The 24,726-nt window shown below is 36.0% G+C and overlaps 1 protein-coding gene across 3 annotated transcripts in view; it reads right to left on the reverse strand.

The window, feature by feature from the left end:
* LOC6584738 (PDF receptor) overlaps positions 1 to 9,394 on the reverse strand; it is a 59,399-nt gene extending 50,005 nt beyond the window's left edge. For 2 of the 3 annotated variants that reach the window (XM_015161249.3, XM_002010345.4), the window contains exon 1: positions 2,661 to 3,138. The gene's annotated coding sequence lies outside the window, so the exon portion shown is untranslated. Of the gene's footprint in view, positions 1 to 2,660; positions 3,139 to 9,350 lie in introns of those variants that run through there. The other variant, XM_032732518.2, reaches the window with a different exon arrangement.
* Positions 9,395 to 24,726: the final 15,332 nt, after the last annotated feature.

Consider the following 24,726-nt stretch of genomic DNA (forward strand, 5'->3'; position numbering starts at 1 on the left):
AGAGTTGAAAAGCAAACGGCCTAAATGCCTAACAACATTTTGCATACACACATACATACATCTATATTTATATATATATATATATATAAATTATATATATACATATATTCTGCATCTGAATGTTATGGACGAGCTAGTCGAAGTTCGTATGCCCTGGCTTGCCCCTGAGGGTAGTTCCTCTAGTAATTGATATAATGTTGTGCGTAATTTGATATCCTGTTTTCCCTCGGCCGTCCACTTAAAGTTTTTAATTGTACAATTTGATTAGAATATCATTTTTGAAGAGCAACCAAGCAGGTTTCTATAGAAATGCAAAGTTCTCTAAGAGATGCTTAATTGACTCTAGTTGCTATAGCCTATATAGATATATGCTATAGAAAGTTGATCTAGGCAAATCTGAATTGTGTTGTTCTATAATATAGAGGAAAAGAGAGTGGGAGACGGAGTGGGGGGGAGAGGGAGAATATAAACATATATAACTATGCAAATATATGTACATACGTATATATATTTATTACTTATGCCTGTGCAGTTAGGCTTCACTCTATTCGCAACAAACGCTGAATACCCTACACACAAAAGTGAAAAAGAGAAAAAAATTCGTGCACAAAGAAATTGAACAAATGCAGCCGCAGAAATGTTCTTTTTCGTCCAAATGTTTACGCAAACTGACCCAGCTGCATTTGTTGGCCAACAGAGGCGGCGGCAGCAGCGGACTAGAGGCGTGGCAGTGGCGGCTAGCAGTGGGCGGCACGCTGCAGCGTGGGCAAAAACAGGCATATCACCAAACCTATGAAATTGGGTGCAACCAAATTTAGGAGAAGCAAATATTTATATATGTTGCGCATACGCCACATTGGACGCCGACAGAAAAAAAAAGATTTAAAAGAAGAATGCCACAAAAAGTAAAGAGACAAAATGGGCACAGGGTAGAGAAAGCTAAATAAGTTAAAGGAATAACGTAAGCAGATGGGTAAAATACGAAAGGGGTAGAAGTTGGGAGAATGAATAAATGCAGAAAAGTAAAGATTTGAACAAAAATAGGTAAGAGATGAAAGGAGAGATTAGAAGTAAAGGAGAAATAAGAAAAGATTATAAGGGAAAAGAAGTTGAGAATAAGTAGAATGAAGTGAAGAGAGGACGAAAAGTCGTGAAAAAGAATATAAGAGAGTAAACGAAATGGGAAGAAAAGAGTTGAGAAGAAAAAGATATGAGAAGGAGAAGTGCTTGCAGAGAAGAGAAGAAACGGGATAAGGAAGTACAGTATGAGAAAAGAGCAGCTCAAAAGAAGGAATGAAAAGAAACAATAAGAAATGAGGAAATCAGAAGAAAAGGAAAGAAAAGTTAAGCAGAATTTAATACTAACAGAGAAGCTCAGAATAAAAGAGTAGACGTGCGAAGAGAAAATAACTCAAAAGAATGCAGAAAATATGAGAATAAAAATGAAGAGCGAAAGAGAAGAAAAAGAAAGAAATGGAACCACAACAAAAAGGAGAGGAGTGTAGAAGAGGCGAACATAAAGAAATATAGAAATCTCAGTGCTAGATAAACTTTTAGGTAAAGTAGAGAATATTTGAAAATATTTATAAATATGAACTGTAGCGCAAAAATGTGTTATATTGAGTTGTTCAGTCGGCACAACTCAATGAACGGTGGAATATAACACATTCTTCGTATATAAAAACAAAAACCAAATACAAACAAAAATTTTTGATAGTCGACTGCGCGTCTAATTCAATGAGTTCAGAAATTATTGAAATCGCACAGTTTTGTGGTCAATTTATGAGCGAAGAACTGAATTGAAGTGAAGTGTAAACAACGACAGAGCAGCGCACAAAGCAATTATGAAGTTTGGCAACGGCGCAAGAGCTTAACAATCGAAAGACGAGCAGTTAGGCTCAATTGCTGAACACTGAAGTGCGACAACAGTGCTTGAAAACGTAAGAAATATGTAAACCTTTACAGATATGTTGGAACATTGCTTTGAGCCGAGTTTCTGTAAGTGAAGTTTGGCAACATTTGTAGGACATATAATACTTATATAATGAATAATTAATTACTCAAGAATATTATTTTGAATAATAATTTAATGAATAATGAGTTTCCAAAAAAAAAAAAATAAATAAATAAAATAAAAAAATAAATAAATAAATATAATAAAATAAATAAATAAATAAAAAATATATTTATAAAATAAGCATTTTTGAAATTTTACAATACAGCAATTAAAATTTAATTGTATTTATCATTCTTTTCGATTAGCCCCAAAGCAATGGACTGATTTCTTAGTATTTTCCATTTTCGATTTTTGCCAGATTTCAATCTAAAATCAAGGGCTCATCGGGTTTCTATGAAAATTAAATTACACACATATTTAAACTTTTCAGCAGCGTTGGCTCAACTGAAATTTCAATAAAGTACCTAGAGCTTGGAGAGTATTACATTAGAGAACTGCAACAAACACTACGAAATGTAATAAAAAATAAAAATTAATTGTGGATGGGAATTTTATATTGGAATACAAATATACAAAAATATTGTATATAATATATGATAAGCTTCTAACATTATCATTCAAATAAATATGATATTCCATGTAAGCTCTTCTTCTTTTTTTTTTACAGATTAGATAGTCTCTGTTACTTGTTTGTCTTACTCACCTGCCATTGCAGTTTCTCGTTTTTCGATTGTTTTGAATTTGGATATTGTTTGCTTTGCTCGCAAACACTTTGGCGTACTTTAGTGACGAACTGTGTTTATCTCTCGATTGGAACTTAACATATAGTAGCCATAACATTGCTCCAACTTTCTATGGCCGCCACATCGTGTGTACTTTAGACTCGCGCACTTTTCGAAAATTCTTCGAAAAAAAAACAACGTGTAAACACAATGCACAACGGGGGAAAAAACGAACGAACAAAAAAAAAAAAAAAAAAAAAAAAACAAAAAACAAAAAACAAAAAAAAAGTGATTTAAACGCGAGCGCGCTAATGTTTCAAAAATTTTGTAATAACCCTCAGTGTTTAATATTTTGTTTTTGTTTTGTTTTAAATTCTGTTTGTGCTTTTGGTTGTGCTGCTGTTGCTGCTGCTAGTGCCGCGTGCGAGACGCGCGCCACGAGTGCCGAAGCCGTTATGACAGAATCTTGCAAGCATCTGCCCAACTTATCCTTCTGGCCTTCTGCCCAGTGACGCCGGCAGCGACGCAGCGCGCTGCGCGCAGCGACACCGGCGACGACAATAGCAGCGGCATACACGAGCGTCCAACGAGTCGTTCGTTTCGCTTCGTTAGCGTCACTTCGTTGGGTTCGGTGTTGCCTTTGCGAGCGCCTGCATGTGAATGTGTGTGGGTGTATTTATGTGCATGTGTATGCGTGTGTGTGCTGGGTGCAATTGCAGGCGTTTAACTAGCGGCCAAAGCGCCAGCTAAGCGGCAGCTCACTCGCCTCTGCTTCTGCTAGCGTTCGCTCGCCTGCGTGTGTGTGCTTTTGTGTGTGTGCGTGCGTACAGCAAGACAAAACGCCAGCGGAATATAATTTTTACTGTTTGTTTATTGTTGTTGTCTTTGCTGTTGTTGTTGGTGCTGCTGCTATTTGTTGTTGTTGTTGCTGTTGTGCGAGCTTCAAAATAAAACTGCAAACAAATTTCCGTTACCGGTGACACACATGCACACACACACGCATGCATACCGTTACGCGGCGTAGTGAAAGATTTATCGAACTGGCAAATGGCAACCGAAGAAGCAAAAACTCAACTGAAAATAAAAAAAAAAACAAATAATTTGATGTAAGCTGAGCGACTGCATTGATACCCTGTATTTTAAAGCGATAATAATATTTCACATTTACTGTTTAGATCAATGTAATGAAGGCAAAGCTTTTATCCTCTTCAATTTCAGTTTACCACGTCCCACTATTTGTCCTTTGACAAATGCACACATTTGAATGTCATTAGCACGTTCGGAAAGTTTGATTTGAAAGTCCATTTAGAAGAAAAGTTATTCCACGAAAAGGTTCCAACAATATTGTCCAAATTTGCAGGCCAAACGCAGTCGCTGCATTGGCAGAACGCGTGCTTATGCGTGCGTGCGTACATATATATATGTGTGTGTGTGTGAGAGTCTGTGAGTGCATCCATTGTTTGTCATGTATGCATAATAGAAACGTTGAATGATCAGCTACTTGCGGGGCTCAGGGTATTTCGCAGTAAAACGGACTCGACTACATATAGATGGTAAATGAAATATAAATCTTTGAATTTCCATATACAATTTAATTTAGGAGCAATCAATTACATTCTTTATACAAATTGTAAGAGCTAAGTTAATAGGGTATTCATATAGTGTTTTTAGTGCTTAACATTGAACTTAGAATTCGGAAACAAATTGTAAATGATGGCTCTTAAATTAAATTTAATACGGAAATGAATATTTCACATTGCCCTACTATATAGATACTCTGTTTCAAGTGTTCAACTTTACTCTTTAAGCTAGAATACGATTGCGTTGAAATACGCGATGATAACATTTTAAATGGATTTAATTCCACATTGCTCGACTGCATAGATACCCTGCTTTAAGCGTTTAACTTAAATTTATGTAGATAAAGATTGTAAAAACAAAAATTAAAAAATGGGTTCAGGGTATAAAAAGCATTTTAAAAAATTTTAATGATAGACTGCATATATACCCTGTACATGTGCAAGCATTATGTAAAATGATCATGATAATACCCTGTAAATATATTCCATATGCGAGTTGCAGCTGAAAGACTTTTTTATTTTAAATAAATCTAGTATAGCTCTAATAAATTGGGATCATAATACTTTCAACTCTGATCTACTTGAATTCTCTATAATTAACGTCTTATTAAACACTCCCGAATAGCAAAGTACACGCATCCATAAAATACCGAAGATTGTACGCTCTGTCATGTGGCATGATCGACATGTGTTTATGAGGCAATATATTATTTATTGACTTGTATACCATATGTATATATAAAAGGAAGATCATAAATAAACATGTTGGGGGCAAACATGCGTGTGAATGGGCCATGAAAATTGCTAATCATAAATTTTAATTAAATTCAGCTAAAACAACAATTCGTATTCTTATTTTGCACATTGTCGATTTCCAATGAAATCATTTCCGAATTAAATCCCCTAAGAACGAGCTATATATGTAGGTGCTACAATATCGAAGGAAGTTGCCGAAAGCTTTGTAGCATTTAATGGGTTTTCAGATGGATAAGAAGAGTCACAGAGAATGATCTCACTTAACGCGCTCATGAAAAATTTCATTATACTCCTGAGAGTTACGGAGAAAATTCCTAACTGTTTACAGTTGGTCTGCTCCTTTGTTTCCAATGGAAAAGCAAACTAATTTAATATTATATTACTGAGCTTCATTGGAGCACCAGGTTTTGATTGTGGCGCAGACATTTTTTTTCTGCCTAGCTGTCTTGGAAATTTTACTTTCGCTTTTTGAAAACGGTTCAACTGTCTCTGACGACAAACAATGCGAAGCGCCAGCTCGCCCATTTGTTTGAATTGCATACTTTAAGGGGCTCTGGAGTCGAAAGACAAAAGGAGAAAGATGAAGAGACGTAAGCGGGGACTGAATGAAGAGTGTAAGAGGAAGAATAACAACTAATAAGCTATCATTGGGGCTATCATGGGGACTAACAATGGGTAAGTATACTATGCCATGCTTCCGACCTCATCCTATGTATTTAGTTCCAGGCGAAGCAGCTCAAAAATTCGGTCTGTGTGTGTGTGTGTGTGTGTCCGCATTGCTGTAGCTCTTGTTTTTGAGTCAGTACGTGACTAGATATATTTGGAATGAAGCGAAACGACGTGTAAAGTGCTGGGTATAGCTTATTCTATATATAGGCCGATATTGCAATACATGCCTACACTGAGAGAAATTATGTACCAAAAAATAGATAGATATAAATATAGATATAGATATAGATATAGATATAGATATAGATATAGATATAGATATAGATATAGATATAGATATAGATATAGATATAGATATAGATATAGATATAGATATAGATATAGATATAGATATAGATATAGATATAGATATAGATATAGATATAGATATAGATATAGATATAGATATAGATATAGATATAGATATAGATATAGATATAGATATAGATATAGATATAGATATAGATATAGATATAGATATAGATATAGATATAGATATAGATATAGATATAGATATAGATATAGATATATATATAGATATATTCATAGATATAGATATAGATATAGATATAGATATAGATATAGATATAGATATAGATATAGATATAGATATAGATATAGATATAGATATAGATATAGATATAGATATAGATATAGATATAGATATATGCAGATAGTCTTAATTTTTCTCTCACTGTATTAATATGTGACATGACAATTGCATCGCTATATATATGTATGTATGTTTTACTACCACACATACATATATGTTGGTGTGTGTGTGTGTGCTGTTTGTGTGTAGCACACTTCAATTTTCTGTCACGAGCATAAAAACAGCTATGCGCCCACGTTGACGTTGACGTTGACGATGACGATGACGACGCCGCCGACGCCGACGACGACGACAACAACGTCAACGCCGTTAGCATTGGCCTAGTCACGTTTTGCTTACTGCAACTGCTGCTCCCGATCCTGTGCCCGTTACTGTTTCCGTTGGCATTGCCTTTACCCACTACAACACCTTATTGAAATGACAAATCAAAAACAAGAAAAATAACCTATCGAGCCCCAAATACCCTATCCCAAGGGCTCTGCATCATTATTAAGGCAAGATAAATAATAATGTATAATATTCAAGTTTAGATTTGATGGGCTTTTGATGTACTTAGCTCAACATTGAATTAAGCATATGAATTATAACTTCTTTCGGAAGAATATAATTTCCTTGCTTATATAGCATATAACACTTCGATACTATCAGCCTTAAATTCGACATGTATATTGTGACTATATGCACTTATAGATATTTTGAACTATTCGTTGCATAGTGGGTAACAATTGACTAATACCCTATATAAGGGCACAGCAGCTGTCAACAACGCCGACGATGCAGCGTTTTGTTCATTTGCTTGGGAAGTTGGCCAAACGCTCAACTGACCCATTCCGGCTACGCACAGTGACACGAAACTGAGTTGCCCAACTATAAAAGCTAAATATGTAAACAAAGTCTTATGACTATATATTATTATATTATTATCTAAAATTGAATACATATAATAAAATAGATTAGTTTTAGTTTTTAAATTAAATATTTTTAAATTAATTATAATAAAGCTAGAGGAGTTCATCTGAATATGCTCCTTTTCTACTCTCTATCTCTTAGCATAGCAGAGAAAAACGGAATAATGAAAGCCAGAATTTAGCTCTAATGGTGAAAAGCATATTTATAATATATTTTTGACTCCATCTGAAGAAAAAAATGGCTTCTGTTAACATAAATTTTAGGAATGCCAGGAGACACTAAAACTAAATAAAAACCTCTCCTCCAATATGTACCTGTCGGGAACTTTAAGTCATATCCCGTGGGCCGTACAACATGCCAGAGATCTAACGACTTTAGTCATTAATGGAGTTCAAATTGGTTGAATAATTGCACTAAGGGAAACAGCTCTGTACGTATACTTGATATTATTGAGCACTTAAGTTGAGTTCATAACCGATATATTTATTTATTTATATAATAATATACATTTTTTTATTTATTTACTTTTTATAACAGAACTTATATCATTCGAATATAATATTTGAGATATCCCTGTTTAAACAAATCAAACGCATTCAGTCCCATATATACATATGTACATATGTATCTGTATACAATTTTTGAGCAGCGTTGCAATGCCCTTGCCACACTGTGCAGCAGTACACAGTGAACGTAAATCATCTGTGCGCTGTTTGTTTTCATACCCTGCACTCAAAGGATTAAAAGGGTGCATTAGGTGCATACATATATGTATGTATACAACTATGGCCAAGTGCGTAAATAAACAGGTTGTACGAAATACAGTAAGTCCAAAGACATTTAGACTTGTTAGGTTATCCTAGATAGAAATTTTCGATCGATTCAAGTGTGTTTAAGCATCGATTCAAAGCTAAGTGAAGCTTAGTGATTCGATTTAGAATAGATATTTCGTGTCTCCTCTTCTTTTCTTCCTTTCTAGATGGGCTTTACTGTAGCCAAGTGGAAAAACAAATGCTTTATTTAAAGTGTAAATAATTGATGCGAGCAGAGCTGAGAAGTTTAAAAAGAGAAGAAAAGAGAAGCTAGTTGACGAGCTTTTAATTGACAGTTATTACAATTTCCCTTCGCTCACACATGCAGAGTTCACGCGGAGCTTTCGAAGCTGATGCAACAGCTACACCAATACACTCGCAGCACACAAGCGCAGGGCATTTGTGGTTCGAGTTGATGGTCTCGCTTGGTGTTTGCTTTCGGCTTTCAATTAGAAGTGAAACTACATACATTGGTGTGTTTAATTATATCCACTGACCCCGGCCAGGTGTTGCAAGCACCAACTTCTGGCTACGTAATGCGGTCAATCGGCCTTCCTTCTGCGCCTCCTCCCGCTGCTCGCAGTCATAAATCAAAAATGCATTTTCGCAGGCTTCGCTCACGTTGACGTTTCACACTATTTTCGAAGCAGTATAACGGAGCACGAGGCGCTGGCGTAGGAGGAGGAGGAGGATTACAATGGCTAGAAATCATAGAAGGACGTGGGCTGATATAACTGTATATACATATATAAGTATAACTTGTGGCTTTGTCTGCTGTTGCCATATTTGACTTGGCTTGCCACATTTCTATACGCATGTATATACATATATGTATGCACATAAATATATATATTTCAATTAGTGCTTCAATAGACTGTTATACAAAATGTTTGTAAAGAGTTCGGGAGTGTTACGTTTTCTATGGAATTACGATCTGTTATATGATATGAAGCTCAATCTGAACTCATGTTAGCTGCATAACAATTTAGTTAATAAGAACGAAGCCAAAATAAAATGCATACAAATTACAGCTTGGCAACAGCTCTGTTGAGCCGTTATCTTATAAGTCTCTGTTATATACATACATAGCTCTGTTATGAAACAGTGCACAGGCATTGTCATTAATGTTGCGTTAACGTCTCTGTTCTGTGGCAGTGCCAAGACCAACGGCTTTATGTATGTCAATATGAAACTACTGCAACTTAGGTCAGGATCAGACATATACCTATGTATGATATGATATGATAGATATACTACATATACATCTTTATATGTCTTTTACAGGTCACTCACATGATAAATATTTTTGTAGCCTAAAAAGGCTTAGAATATATTGCTAATTCCGATTGCTTTCCGATTGCTAATTCCGATTGTTAATGACGATAACGATAGCGATAACGATGATGTGCAATTCAAGCGAGATCGACTGGCAGCCGGCGGCGAGCAGCGTTCAACTGACGATACCAATGAAAATTGAACTTGGCTGCTTAGTCGCCGAGCAGCGCATTAGCATTCTAAATAATGGAGGCTGCGGTGAGCAACAAACATGTAAAGGAACGACTCTGAAATACCCTAGAGAGTACACAAAAAGGATACACAAAACTTGGACATGGAAATTCGTATACAAAGAATATCACATACACATTTACTTATGTATGAACATTTATTCATATATAAATACTAAATATGCAAAATACATACATGCTAAATATATGAAGATATAATTTTTATATTGTAAAATAAATTTAAATAATTAATTAAGACTGTATACAGTTTTTTTAAACGTTTTATTCGTTGCTAATCAAAAATTTTGCAATGAATACTGCGGCATAGCACACTGTAAGTAAGCATTCAAATGCGTTTTCTTATGTTAAGTTACAGTGTCTCCCCTCTCTCTCTCTCTTTCTTTGGCGAATCGTCATGCCCGCTCCAAATATGCGAATACGTGATAATGACGAGAGCAACGACAACGACAGTTTTAAATGGCAGCAACAACAGAAATGATATTGATATTTGGACTATAGCAACAACAAGAAGGGCTGCATAAGTAGAGGAATAAGAATATCAGCCACAACAGTAACAACAGCAACAACAACAACAGCGAACGTCGCGACCTAACACTCTGTAACATTGAGAGAAAGCTAGAATCCAAGCTTACAGCGCTGCCTGCATTTCGCCTTGTCTCGCTCTCTCGCGGACTCTCTATTTGTCCATTTCGCTGTAGGCACAAATTATGGCAAAGCGAACTAGGACAAATTAAATAAATACCACAACAACAACAATAACAGCAATGAGCAGCAAAGACAAAGGCAATTGCAACAACAATCTACGCTGGCGCCGTCGCAGTCGCCAGTAGTGCAGTTGTCGTCGCAGTCGACGTCAACTTTAACGCGCATTCGACTTGAAATTTAAGCGAATCTCTCTCTGCTCCCATGCACAGTGTACAGCATATGCGTTTCGTAAGCTTTGCGCATGCAGGTAGACGGATGCAAGCGTAGGTAAGTACATATATAATATATGTAGATGTGTATGTATATGTATATTGCCGTTACATAAAAGGAGCTCCGAAATTGTTTTGTGTCTGATAGCCCTTAATTTAGCGTGAATTGTAAGTGAGTAGAGTAGTATTAAGTGTAAAGTGTAGAGCATTGAGTGGTCCCTTGCGTTCGCACATAATCGCTGTTCCCTTCGCTGTCGTTAGTCTCCCTCTCCCTCTCTGCATCGTTGATGTGCTCTCGCTGTGGGTGTTAGTGATGGACGCTTAGCATATGAAAGCTTGAGAGAAGGAAATCTGAAATGGAACGGCAATCGTTCGAATAAATGAGAGTCGCTTTGCTCGATGGCCTCAGTAGCCAGTGCTTCACTCTATAAGGTAGTATTAATTCCATATCAACTCTAATTTCTAAATAAACAAGTAAGAAGGCTCCAGTCGAGACTGCTCGACTAGGAGATACCCTGAACCCTCCAAGCTGATATTCTAATCAGTCTGGACTTCTTTTATGCACACATACATACACATGCACTTATAAGCACGCATAAGCCTGCGCTCTGCTGACTGCGCAGTTAGCAGCGACTGCGCTTGGGCTGCGCTGCAATGTGGGCAATATTATGAGAATTTATTTGTTGAATAATTTCTTTTGTAGACATACGATCTTAATGAAACTTTCAGAGCGTAATCATATGGTTAAAATATGTGTACATTCCAAAGCACAAGTCTCTAGAACTTGAAATTTTACAAATTGGGGGCGAAGGGGGCGTGGTATCCAAAATCTCTAAATTACAAAATCTTTGTGTCCATTAACTCTATATACAACGCAAATTTGAGGTCTCCAGGATTAAAAGTTTTCAAACTAGTCTGAAAAAACCAAGTCGATTTTTCGATTATTCTCGATAAAAAAGTTATCGGATGAGTTATCGAAAAAATAAAGCAAACTCGTACTGCCTATGGTATACACGAGTATGCATGCAAAATTTCAGCTCTCTAGCTCTTATATCTTCTGAGATCCTTTTGCTCATACGGACGGACGGACGGACGGACGGACGGACAGACGGACAGGGCTATATCAACTCAGCTCGTCGTCCTGATCAAGAATATATATACTTTATGGAGTCTGCGATGATTCCTTCTGCCTGTTACATACTTTTCACAAAACCATTATACCCTGATTTCCCATTTTCAATGGGTTCAATGGGTGATTTACAGATTTTGGATACCACGCCCCCTTCGCCCCCAATTTGTAAAAAACGCATTTCAAGTACTAAAGACTTGTGCTTTGGAATGTACACACATATTCACCATATGATTACGTTCTAAAAGTTTCATTAAGATCGTATGTCTACAAAAGAAATTATTCAACAAATAAATTCTCATAATATTGCCCACACTGCAGCGCAGCCCAAGCGCAGTCGCTGCTTACTGCGCAGTTAGCAGAGCGCAGGCTTATGCGTGCTTATAAGTGCATGTGTATGTATGTGTGCATAAAAGAAGTTCAGAATGATTAGAATATCAGCTTAGAGGGTTCAGGGTATCTCCTAGTCGAGCAGTCTCGACTGGAGCCTTCTTACTTGTTTTAACTTTAAAAGGTAGGCATAACAGACCTTATATAGTTATTTTACATTAGTATGAAGTACATATATCAATAAAAACTTGTTAATTTTTAAATATTTTTCTAAATTTTTAACATTGTTTATTCTGTAAGGAATGCATATTTCATACCTGTACAATTTTCAGTGACACTCACTGTACATGTACATACATACATATATTCTTGTTCAGTAAGAGCTGAGTCGATATTTGCCATGAACCTCTGTCCATCTGACCATGAAACCGACTGTCCGCCCGCGTAAACGTAGCAAGCTTGTAAGCCTCAAACTCTGCCGACTTCATGTGTTAAATACATACCTATATATTCCAGTATACCAAATGCAGCGTAACTTTTACATATGGTTCTGATAAATCATGCGACTTAGATAATTTCAATTGTTTAGTTACATAGCTTGATTAAAAAGTTATAACTGGGTCAGTAGAACTTAAAAAAGATGTTTCTTCACACCACAAACTATTGTGGGTTCCAGTAGTGAAATTATAACTTTGGTATTTTGCAAATTTTTGATACTACCACACCACCCACATCACAAGAAAGGTATTTCAAAAACTAGTGCGAATATATTGATTAAAAAATTTCATCTATGTAGAGCTAAAAATACTCAACAATTGCGTGCCGTAAGCACAGTCTAAGCATAGCCCAAGCGTTGCTACCTAAACGTGCGTAAGTGAGCGTAAATGCATCGTAATCTTTACACATGCATGCATACATACTTACGTACAAAGGACGCGTGGAATGATTGAAATAGCATCTATTTGCTGTGTTCAGAGTATTTGCTATTCAGGCAATACCGACTATAAAAGTCTTATTCGTTTTTTCTTTCAAACTGGTTCGATGAATGAAAAGAGTATATTAGTTTGAGGTTATCGTATATTAGAACTCTTTTATTGTACTTGAGGGACTCGAATGTGTACGGGGGGTGTAGCATATCGAAATTAACTAGATATATCCTTTAAAATTTGAATGAGTTATAACTTACAATTTACAAATATACAATACATATGTATATGTATTTTTGTCCACCCCCGCACACCTGCACATTTTGAGGCGTGGCAAATGATAGCTAACTACATATGTGAGGAGTGACGAGCTATACAGCTGCAATCGCTATTGATGGATTTTTTCTAAATATTTCCTAAAATTTGTTCCCTTGAATAAGTATCATGCAGTCGGCTATGCACGATTGCAAAGTTCTTACTTGTCTTAAGCAAACACTTTGTATTTATGTTTCTTCATATGAAGCTTAAACTGCCACGTGCACACACACTCATACGCACTACATACGGGCAGACACACGCATATGCACACGCACTTGCACACTACAAGCACACACACACACACACACACATACAGACACTCGTCTTATCAAACTGATCGCCATTTGTACATTTTTCGCACGCACCGCGATTAAGTCTCTCTTTGTACTGCCACATCCTGCCCCTCGTCCTGCGCTGCGTGTTTTCTTTAGCTGCTCTGGCAAATGGCAAATGCATTTGCTGGCTTCCGCCTTAAGAGCAGCTGGCGCGCTGTCCCTCGGCTGCTTACCTGGCTGAATGGCCAACTGATTTCATTCGAATCCCATTCGCAACCCAACTGCGGCTGCTGCTTCTCCTGTTGCTGCATCTATATTCTCTATTATGTGTCGCAGCGTTCGCAAATTGAAGAAGAAGAAAGAAAAAACGCAAATGAATCGTTAAATTGAGTGAGTGCTCGACTGCTGTTCGGATTGACCCCCAATTGGCAGCTTGTTGGCAACAGCTGCAACTCAATTACCCCGGCGAGCGCCGGCTGGTTGGCTGCCAGCCCGTTTACAGTCTCATCCTCCGCCTCCCTCTCCTCGCCCCGGCATTGAAATTCGCCAGGAATTCGAGTTAAGCAACTTCGCGCACTTAGCGCCACCCAATTTCAAGTCGTGCCAAGGCAAATGGCACTTCAATTGAAATATTTCAAATAAATCGGAGTGCTCTCAGGTCGGGCATAGCCGAAGAAGTTATGCTCTGTAGTAAAAGAGTTGGCGGCATTTCTAAAACTAGTTTATTCGTGAACAATCTGCAACGTGACTGAAAAGCTTAATAGAACAACCGTTAGTTCCTGAGCAACTGCACAGCTGAACTGGCTCATTTTGGAGTCGCTTGCATGAACAAGCTCAATGGTTCATTCATGTAATTAGTTGCGTACTAGTACTATGTAGCTTACAATTCTATTTATGAACGGCTTAAAAGCTTGCGTCAGTCACTCACAGATGACCATCTGAACTAGTTCAATTATTCATTATTAATTTCAATTATTAGTTTTCGAGACGTGAACTTGATTGTTCAGTTACTATGCTATTTAGGAATAATTAACAAGTCAGTTGAATAACTCAGTAGGTCAATTCAATGTTGAGAGCTGAACTAGTTCATTTGATTTTTAATCAATTACAAGTCATTAGTTGCTTTGATGAATAAGTGAACTGGTAATCCTTGTCAGCTGAGCAGCCTAAAAGCTCATTTCGTTTACGAGCATATGAGCATCTGAACTAGTTCAATTATTCATAATCAAATCATCAACGATATTGATGAACTTGTGCATTTGTTCACTCATTTGGTTATTCAGCCGAACGGTCCAATATCACATTTTGTATATAACTCGATGAACATTTGAACTAGTACACTTGTTCACTTTCCAATCGAGAACTTAATTGATCAGGATCAGCTGAACAGTTTCATAAAACTTTTCGCTCATTCGATAAAATTGCACTAGTTCCTTTATACAGCCATAAAGTATGTTTCGAATACGAACAGCGTTGAACTAGTTCAATTATTCAGCAATTTATATACAGTCACTCAATAGCAAGAGTCGGTCAGGAACAGAGCGAGTTCACTTGCCAACTTTATTAATGAGTGACTCAGATCGTGTATACCCTCTGCCTTTATATACTTAAATTGCATTTAAAATGGAATATCTTAAACAATGAACCAGTAAAACTAAGCAATATAATCTACATATATTTAGAAATTTCAATATAAAGAAAAGAGAATTTTCTTTCTTTTTCGCACATAACTCCAAATGATTTATTTCCAAGCATATTTGGGTCTAAAAGTTCTTCAGTTTTTTCTTCTGTTCTTTGACCGAACAAATTGGTTCAACTTTTTTTTTTATTTAGCTTTTTATAAGAATCTGTTGAACTGTTGGCATTTGCGCTCAGCTTTTTATGTCTTTTCGCTCGCCAACAATTTGTTTGTTTAGATATCCAAAAAAAATTGAAGATCGTCCAGCGGCTACACTGGAAGATACCTTGTTCTCTTTCTCGAAAACATGGGGAAATTTTTGGCTGATATTTTATATTTTAAGCGCTATATGAACCAAAATGTATAAATTAAAATTAGTTATTAAATTTGTATGTATAGGAGAAGAATAGAAGTAATCTAAATGCTCAGATTTTCAACGTAAACCAACAAAGGGCTATCGATTACCATCGATCGAAAATTTAGGTAACAAAAAGGGAAAAACATTCAAACCCAAATAATGATAGAATGTTGATAACTATTTAAATCTAATGTAGCAAGAGAAGAAAAAAGATTTGTAAGTCCATAAAAACAAAGTTCAGAAACCAATATTTATCGATTATCGAATATCGATTACCACAAGAGTTTTGCCTTTGACATGCATGTCCCATTAAAAAAATCTACTTTCATAGTTTCCCACTTGTGCTACATAGTGAGCATACCCACAATTGCACATTTACAGGGCATCCACAAACGCTGCCTTAGCTGCGTCTGTTTACGCTTTTGCAATTCATAAATTTTAATGGACAGGCGCCAAAAATATCTTTTTGCATTTTGCAAGAGGCACCAAGGAGAAAAACAATTAACAAAATGTCAACCAATACCCTGTAATGGAACTGCAAAAAGTTGATAATGGCTTGAATGCGAACTCCCCCCACCTAATCCACTTTACATTTCATTCCACATCTCGCTGAAATCCCTTTCAAATTTGAGATTCTCGCGTTTGCCTTTTTAATTACTTCGCAGCAAATAAACATAAACAAAAATTGAAATTGACTTTAAGTTGAATAAAATTTGGTATTTGTTTTATGTGAGCTCTTGCCACGTTGTTGTTGCAATACATTTCGCATTTCTCCAGGCGTATGTGTCTATGTATATGTATGTATGTATATATAAGTATATAAATATATCTTTGAATCACCCGCCATTTGGCTTTCAATTGCTAACTTTCAGCTCATCTCGTACAAAGCCCAAATAGCTTCAAAGGCATTTATATATATAAATATATCAATAAAGATATTTATAATAGAAATATATATGCATATATGAATATAATAGATCCTAGACCTTTGCTAAAGTCGTAACATGCTTTCGCGACCTTTCAACTGAGGCCTTGGTATACAAAGTAGAGGGTGCATTACCTTGAGTGGATTGCGAGAGGTATGCAAAGGGTATGCACGACTATTTTATGGTCGATGCTGACTTTGTTAGTATATATTTATATATATTTACGAATTGTTTAAAGTCAATATACCCCAATATGCACTCTGTACAGGGTAGCAATTCGAACAGAATCGAATACACCTGGAAAAATTTGAGTGTGTAAATTAAATATCCACTTTTGATACGATAATATACCCTCGTAATGCGCAAGAGGGGGGTATACACTAACCGTCGTGCAACGTTAGAGAAAACGCTAAAGAGATTAGTATCTTTTGCTTACCAAAACAGCTGAAGCTAACGTCAATTAATATACCCTTTGTTTAGGATATTAAAGGGTGTATTTGAGCCAACACAAATGTAATAAGCACTCAAAAGGACTCAGTGAAACTATTACGCGGTATAGCAAAAAGGTAAGCAACTAATTAAAACAATTTAAAAATCTTAGAAACAACTTTGAAATATAAACTAAAAACCTTTAAGCCTAAGCCTAGGCATATGTATTGCAGGGTATTTTATAAAGATAGGAAAACTAAAAGAAAAGTATAAAATGCATCTGAAAATCTTGCAAAAACTAACAGTAAGTGCCATTAGCAGCATACTCCACGCATTATATTTATATTACAGGGTATTAATGGAGCACTGCGCTTGTAAGGCTTCCAAATGAAAATTGCAATTAATTTGATGTACAAATCAGTGATTATTCAACAATTTGCAGACCCTTTAGCAACCGGACTACACGCTCTTTGATGCCTGTTGAGCGCAGGTAAAAGCTACAGAGCGACCGAGTGGGCAGGTGGAACAGGTGTGCAAAATGGGGACGAAATTTGTGTTAGCTTAAAGGGAGCTCAATTAAATTGATGGCCAAAAATATCAATTTGGTGTCACAAATGAGACGCATGAGTGTGCTTGTGAGCCAGGTCACCTTTAATTAAGCTGAAAGCTCTTTGCTCAACCTGAGAGGGAGCGAAAGAGACAGCAATTGTGTGGAAGAGATGGAGAGACTGCTTGCTGTAATGATTAGCAGCAAAGTTAACATAGCCAAAGCGGAGCACAATAAAAAACGATGAAGTCAACAGAATTAAAAAATAAAGAACGAAACGGGAAGGGAGAGTAAAGAGCAAGGAGTACTCGACTATGCTATACCCTGTTTAAGTATATTAAGTATATAATATAAATGTCAAATAATTTTTTAACTAGAAAAATTCAAATTTCAACCTGCAAAGAGTGCACTACTATATGATACCCTAACTGTGTCCGGTAAATTAGCATTAGATGCTTTTATTAATATATATAAGTATATGTAATACATAAATATGATTTTTTTTTGAATAAAATTTTTAACTAAAATAAATTTCGAAATCAACACTAAAATTCGATTTTTCGAAAATTAAAACATACCTTGAATTCGAATCTGCTTTGCCTCAGCCAGACTAAAGATTCAATATTAGGTTTGACCACAAACCATAAATATGTATATGTTGTATGATTGATGGTTTGACGCTTGTCATAATTAATCGATTTTATGAAAACCTTACAAATTACCGATAGTTTGAACACAAACTTGATCAGTTATACAAAGGAGTCCAACTCTTGATCGCAGAGCTAAACTTCATGAGAGCAAGGCCGACAAACAGATGGACGACAGTAAAGACTCAACACCGCCTCCTTCTCCCCGTCGCATCCCTTTTAGCACATTCAACATACCCGAAATTCTGATTATCGAAGGCATAAAGTAAATTGATTCGATTCCAGATGTCATTCAATTTGCAATTGTACAACAATTGGGGACAGGCTCGGCTGTCGACGAGTTGTTAAGAGCGAAATGGACTACAAGCGAATGAAATATTTAAAATGAAAATCGTTTAATCAACAACTCAGCGAATGGTGAGCGAACGATGCGGCCTCAACTTTTGAACCCTTTTAGCCTAATGCATGTTGCATGTGGCATGTGGCATGTGGCATACATAAGTCTAGCGCCGCACTGAGAGTTATACCACCTTGAGCATTAAAAGTGTGTCAAAGGGCTGCACAGTGGCACAAACTCTATTAATATTTAATCGTAATCCACATCAAATACAATATTTATGGCCAGCATTTCTTGACCTGCCCAATTGTTCAAATATATGCCAATTGGCGCACTAAATTGATTATTTTGTGGTCATCGAAATTATTTGCAGCTATGAATTATATAGCGTAGCGGTGCGGTAGAGCCTGGTAGAGTTGATAGAGCTGTGAGCAATTTACTGTACTTTAATACTGAGACCAAAAGTTGATTAAAAAGAAAAGTTGACTATATAGTTTTTCCTTACAATTTTTCGTATCTTTTGGCTCATAATAATTCATTTCAATTAAGCTGATTTCCCATTTTCAGCATAAATATATGAAGTGCGTTGGTAGAGTCGTTAGAGCTATGGGAAATGTACTTTACGCTGATACTCACAATAAAAGCTGATTTGTATGGTTTTTCCTTAGAGTCTTCCCTACTCCTAACTTTATTTAAACTAAGTTGATTTAATATTCATATATCATCTTCTACTCTCAGTTAAATATATATGCCATATTATAAAACTGATAATTAATAAATTCAGATTGTAATATTTTCCTTTAGGTGTATACATCTTTGGTATGATAGCTGTAGCACTGAAAACTTATACTTGGATCTTTCTATCAGAGCTCTCACAGCTTAGATAGATTATTTTTTTACCTTAACTCAAAATGGATGCTTTTCTTGAGAAGAGCACTACGAAATAATAGCGTTGACTTCCTCTATCGATGACCCAAAAAGAAGCCGAGCCTGGGGGAATTTACATATGTTTCATAGTCTTTGAGCGTAAGCCCCAAAATATCATTGTTAAAATATCATGCTCAATATTGCAGACTAAGAAAATCTGATAGCTTCTACATATTTAGGTCTCCTCTATTGAATTGCCAATACTTAAGAAAATAAGAAAAATTCTATATAATTCTATGACAATTCAAATTAAAGCTGCTGCTTGGAGCCTGAGTGAGTATTAAGCAGTTGGTAGAGCCCGACGGCAACATGCTTTCATATTATTTTATACAATAATTGATTTCAGTTTAACGCAGTCTCGCACCACTGTACGCTGCCTAATTGGGGGTGAATGGACATTGGGCGAGGTTGGCGCACGGCGGGCATATTGAACAACAATTCGGTGGCCTCGTTGAAATGGACAGGCAACAAAGGGGAACAACAATAACAAGGACCCTGAGAAGGGGGAGCGATAAGTCGAGATTTAATTAAATGCAGTTGCTGCCTATAATAAATGTTAAGCGGCGAAGACTTTGAATTGCAATTTGAATTATTTACAGCTGCAATTATGTGGGAGTTACGAAAATTGGCGCAACTTTTTGCGGCAGCCAACACACTCACTGCACACAAACAAACAGTCAAAGTGAAAACTTTGTGTGCCACATTGACTTGCCGCAAGCTGAACACGTAACGCGCAATTACGGACGAATGTCGGGGGCAGGAGGAGCGCAAGAGGGGCGGGGCACCGTGTTGTTACAGTTGTAAAGCAATGGCGTTAACACGAGATGGGCAAAGTTTTTGCATTTCATCAGGGCAAAGATGGAGGGAAGCAGAGAGGCAGAGGTGATGCGAGAATGAGAGCAAGAAAGAGAGAGAGAGAGAGAGAGAGAGAGAGAGAGAGTTGGAAAAACAGGTGGACAGACGATTTGTTGACTGTTGACAATGATGTTAATGATAATATTAATAGTTATATTAATAGCAATAGGAATGATGAGCACAATTATATGATTTGATGCTAATGATAATGTTAATGATAATGATAGTGTTAAGGAAAGTACGATAGAGGAGGCAACAATAATGACAATGGTAATACAAATGATAAGTAATTGGAATACAAAGTAAATAATAATTTAAACCATCGCCAATTCCAATGCTTATGATATTGATAATAATTATTCTATTGCAAGTGGTAGTGCAATAGCTAATGCTAATGCTAATGCTATTGCTAGTGGTAGTATTAGTGTTAGTGTTAGTATTAGTGCTAATGCTAATGCTAATGCTAATGCTAATACTAATGGTAATGTTAATGCTAATGCTATGATAATGATATTTATAATGATAATGCAGACACAAATACTAATGATAGTGCTATTGGTAATACTAATGTTATTGCTAATACTAGTGTTATTGCTATTGCTAGTGGTAGATAATTTTAGTGGTAATGCTATTGCTATCATGCTAATGCTAATGCTAATGTTAATGCTAATGATAATGCTATTGCCAATGCTATTACTAATGCAATTTTTAATGCTAATTCTAAGGCTAATGTTATAACAATGATAAAACTAATATGTCATTATGCAAAGTTAATCTTAATGATATTGTTCATGCCAATGCTAACACAAAGTCTTAGGCTAATGATAATGCTAAAACTAATGCTCATGACAATGATAATAGAAGGGCTAGTAAAATATTTATTTCGTTTTATTATATGATTTGTATATTCGTTGAGTATACTCATAAATACACCACCAATATGTATATCTATTGTGCTATACATTCTGTAAGTTCAACGACTATAATGAATTCAGAGAATACGTATGAGAAAGCGAGTGCCTCTACCTAAGGCATAATTATATGGTCATATATGCCCAACTGCCGCAGGCTTAAAGTGCTCGAAGCTTTTAGTGAGCATTACAATGAGTGCACTCAGAGACTCACAGATTCACACACTCGCATAAGTATTCGTTATGTGATGCTGATGCCTTTGCATAACACTTAATGATTCTGGTAACTAACCAACAACCACCTACAATTCTCACATTCCCCACACTCCGTTCTCATTACACTCGCTCGCAGAGTATTCCATTTCATTGTGTCACCCAAATCTGAGTGTTTACGCAATGAAACCACGGAGCCTAGCACCATGAGAGTTCCCTTTGCATCCGGATTATAATTATATTAAACAGTATCGAATAATCTCATCTAATGATTCTCAATACCAGCTAATAAAGCCGGAAATTACTCAGAAGTGGAAATTGAAAAAAAAAAATAATAATCCTGTTCTTGTAATTAGCTTTACTGATTAAGGATTTCAGTTTGAGTAGTTTATATATCAGTTCACAATTAGAAATGAACCCAAAAGCTGTATTTTTTTAAAGGAATCTTTTTTATACCCTGAACCCATTGAAAATTGTTGAAATGTATGTAACAGGCAGAAGTATATTTATTCTTGATCAGGGCGACGAACTGAGCCGATTTAGCCCTGTCCTTTTGTCTGTCCGTCCGTCCATCTGTCCATTTGCTTGAACGCCTCGATCTCAAATATAAAAAGTAGAGACTTAGAATTTTTTATAAAATGTCCGTGCGGATATCGAACTCATCCCGTTATTTTTGTATCGATTAAAAAATCAGTAATAAATGTATATCTGCTACATCTCTAAGGCTAGAGTCGCCAAATGTAGATTAATGTGTACCTTATAGAATTTCGATTTTATTAAAATTTGCCCCCACGCCTATATCCACCCCCTCACCACTAAATCTGTAAAGGGCGTATTTCAAATACGAGTAGGAATATGCGCGCATTTCATGTTATAATCACTATCTGAAAGTTTCCTGAAGATTGTTCATCACAAGAAAACGTATTGAACAATTAAGTTAGTAGTAAGCCCACGCTGCACTATGGGTAAAAATACAGAATCACCTTAATGAGTAAAACAAAACATTTAGTGGATTCGAAAACAACATAAAATTAGGCTTATGCCGAAATATCGGTATTTTTGCTGCCGTCAATGTCTGCTTATGCGTGAATGCGTATGCCTGTGTGTGCGTGTGTGCGTGTATGTGTGAATAAGTATTGAACTATCGATCTCACTTGAGAGAGACTTAGAGACTTGAGAGAGAGTTAGAGACTTTTTTTCTAGGTCAGTGTATAGCACGCGCATATCGAGTTTTGCTTTTAATATCGATAACTTGTCCCGTTATTTTGTTATCGATTAAAAACATTATCGAAAACCAGTAATAAATTTATATCTCCTACATCTTTAAAGCTAGAGTCTCCAAACTTTTATGTATACTTATATGCATTTTATACAATTTCGGTTTTTGTCAAAATTTACCCCCCACCCCTAATTCACACCCTCACCAACACATTTGTAAAAGGCGTATTTCAAATACTAGGGACTTGTGCTTTGGTAAACACATGCATATCTGTGTTAAATTCATAATCTGAAAGTTTCATGTCGATAGACCATCCACAAGAAATGTTATTAAACACTTAAGATCCCATAGTAAGCCAACACTGCAGCCAATGCGTGTTTATGCATGCGTACGTACATATGTCAGTGTGTGTGTGTGTCTGTATGCGAATAATTATTGAAATAACAGTTGCTCGAAGGGTTCAGGGGATCTCGTAGTCGGGCAGTCTCGACTAGAGCTTTCTTACTTGTTTCTGTTTGTTTTTTTGTTTTTAACAGGATTTCTTTTACTTGAAATTTATATTCAAAGATCAACGATTACATACATATATGCTTTATGGAAAATACAGTTGCATAGCTTAGGGAGGCTGTTATAATGCCAGTTGGCGCTAATATCTTAACGGCTATTTTCAAAAGTACCAGGCGAACTGAAGTTTTGGATGTACTAGGTGAACAGAAATGAGTAGTACAGTGAAAAATGTTAGTTAACAGTAGTACACTTGTAGTTTACAGAATTATTTTAGGAAACTGTTAATTATAGGGGAAATAACAGTTCGTTGTAAACAAGCTGTTACATAACAGTGCAGATAGAGTGCACTTTTAGCGAACATTTGGCACACTACTTATCGTTTCTGTGCGCCTGATATTTCACCAAAAACTGTAGATCTGTAAAACTGTAGAAATTTTGGAAGTACTAGGTGAACAGAAATGAGAAGCGCGGTGAAAAATGTTAGTTAACAGTGTATTAGTGAATCACTATTACTCCACTGTTGTTCAACATGAACTAAAATTTAATATAATTTTTCCTTATTTCCTTACTTCTAATTTTGTTCGCCTGTTACTTCACCAAAATTTTTGTATGCTGTGATCAAGTGGTATATCGAAAAATGAATTTACCGGTATGCCAGAAATCATATTAGTTGAAAGCCTAGAAGACTGAAGCTTTGAATGTATATTCGTGTTGACCACCAAAGATGAAAAATATATGGCGGATATATCTACGCTCACAGGGGCCGTGATAAACCGCAAAAGTTTATATGTATCTCCTACAGTTTAAAAACTACAATTTTAAAATTTGAAAAATTTGAGTTACTGGTAGCCTGCTCAGCTGATTCAGGTTTACATGGTGAATTTGGTATTAATATGACTAACGTGTGTGCAAAATTTCATGGCTCTATCTTTAAATTTACAGTTAATGCCAATATATCGTTATGTTCATCCATAGTGCAGTGTGATCTTACTAGGGAAACTGTATAGCTAACTAATAGCTTTTATTGTGGATGAACTATTTTCATGAAACTTTCAGATTGATATTATAATATTGAAATGCGTGCAAGTCTCAGAATTAAGTAAGTTATCGACTTGAATATATTCTGAAATATTCAAGACTCTAAATATGGTATATAGAATTTTAAAACAAAGTTTTGGTTTTAATGTTTTGAAATGTATAAGATAAGGTATCTACAGTTAGATATATTGGTAGTTTACGTATTTATGATGAGAACTTGAACACAGATATTTTTAGAGCTCATAGTCTTAAGAATAATTTATTTAGTGGAAATTAGAAATAATATAAAATGAAGAGTAACTTAAAATTTAAGCACTGGCAACTGGGATCTTCGGCTTGTTAACTTTCAAGTATTTCATCAAACAGAATGGTTTACCTAAAGAAAATTACTGTCTTATTTTGGTTATGCTATACCGTATGCAATACTCTATATATGAAGTCTGTTGAGCTATACTCCGTTTTTCTATATATTTTTGAGGTAATGAAAGTTTTCAATTTTCCCATGAATCGACCTAAGAACATATAAGTTAAATAAGAATTAGTTTTGCACTGTGAGACGGTTGGGAATTTGGCTTACATTTGGATATTGAAAGTTTTCGCAAAGCTTGTTTGACTTGGCTAAAAGCTTGCGCGCGCACAATGACTGTCAAACTGCAGCT

The sequence above is a fragment of the Drosophila mojavensis genome, unplaced genomic scaffold (genome assembly GCF_018153725.1).
Source record: "Drosophila mojavensis isolate 15081-1352.22 unplaced genomic scaffold, ASM1815372v1 contig_136, whole genome shotgun sequence".
In the NCBI taxonomy this organism is placed as follows: Eukaryota; Metazoa; Arthropoda; class Insecta; order Diptera; family Drosophilidae; genus Drosophila; species Drosophila mojavensis.